The sequence below is a fragment of the Spea bombifrons genome, chromosome 4 (genome assembly GCF_027358695.1).
Source record: "Spea bombifrons isolate aSpeBom1 chromosome 4, aSpeBom1.2.pri, whole genome shotgun sequence".
Lineage (NCBI taxonomy): Eukaryota > Metazoa > Chordata > Amphibia > Anura > Pelobatidae > Spea > Spea bombifrons.
This window is the reverse complement of record NC_071090.1, coordinates 25,666,188-25,667,791: the sequence shown is the minus strand read 5'-3', so window position 1 is coordinate 25,667,791 and position 1,604 is coordinate 25,666,188.

The window sequence follows — 1,604 nt, the reverse complement described above, 5'->3', positions numbered from 1 at the left end:
TGTTCCTTAGCATGTGTAACTATAATATTCCACCCATAATCCCCATGTAAAAAAATATTTATAGCCATATTCTTATCAGAAATGGGTCAAATATGTTCCTTAGCATGTGAAACTATAATATTCCACCCATAATCCCCATGTAAAAAAAATAATTATAGCCATATTCTTATCAGAAATGGGTTAAATATGTTCCTTAGCATGTGTAACTATAATATTCCACCCATAATCCCCATGTAAAAAAATATTTATAGCCATATTCTTATCAGAAATGGGTCAAATGTGTTCCTTAGCATGTGTAACTATAATATTCCACCCATAATCCCCATATAAAAATAATAATAATATATATTCCCATATTGTGCCAATCAAAACAGGTAAAATATGGTGTTTGTACATACATGTACCATATTATATCAATATGTTGATTACTTAAAATGTTTCTATTATTTCTATATAATTTACCATGATTCCGTTATAAAACTGTATATATTTCAGCAAATAAATAGTTAAACATTTGCAGCTTCTTTTTGCAATGTATTCGTTGCAACTTAGTATCAAGAACTACCAAAAAGAACATACTGTGATTTACCATGAGTGTAAAAAGTATACTGACACCTATTGATAGTGCTGAATATTGCAGCCAATCATCCCATCATCCCATCATCCCCAATATGCTGTTTAGAACGTCCCCACAAAAGGCAGCTGTCACCTCTCTCGCATAACCAATGGTGTTTCCTGGATCATTAGGTGACCCTGGCATAGTTTGAAGCACTTATGTTTACTTTATCAGTCCTGGAGGGGACACATAAATCCTGGGAATACAAAACGTCAAATAATGCAAAATATTCGATATGCCAGGTGCAGACCCTGACACCTGTGCTTTTCAAGATAGTAAATTGGCATCATGATACACAACCTATTTATTTGCCCGAATTACCAAACCTTTATGTATTTTTTTTTTTAACAGCAAGCAGAGTATGAATGTGTGTGTTAACATGGATGTGTAGTGTGGGGCAAACATAAGTCGTATGCATCCAATCTGGGTGCTGGGCAGGTCCTGTGGAACTATGAGGTTTTTGGTACCTCAAAGCCCGGTATGTCGGTCAGCGATTATTCTCCTTTCCTGTGAATAGTATACCCATATAAACTATATATTGTTTTTTCAAGGAGAGAATGAGCTTTCTTTTGATACCATAGTTAGATGATATCGGATTATATTGTGAACGGGGGCAGGAGGGTTATACTTTTTAGATGTTGTGTTAAGGCAATGGGATGTAAGGGATTTTTCTTTTCTTTTATTTTTTAAATGTACTGTTATTAGTGTAGTATGGTTAGAAGTCCCCTTAGGGACCTCTTGAACATGTTATTAATGCCAGTGATGTCACAATGACTTCACTTAGCTCACTTTATTGTTTTTCTTAAATTATTATTTATTGTATTTTTTATTCCCCAACCACTAACAATTTTTTTTTCTTTGTCTCGTTTTTCAGCATGGGATAAGAGTGAGAACCATGGTTTCTCACTCTCCTCCCTGCACCGATCGCCCTGTGATCTCTATGCAGTGTCTGTGATCTGTGCCTAATCGGAGAGATCAGATATCCCAG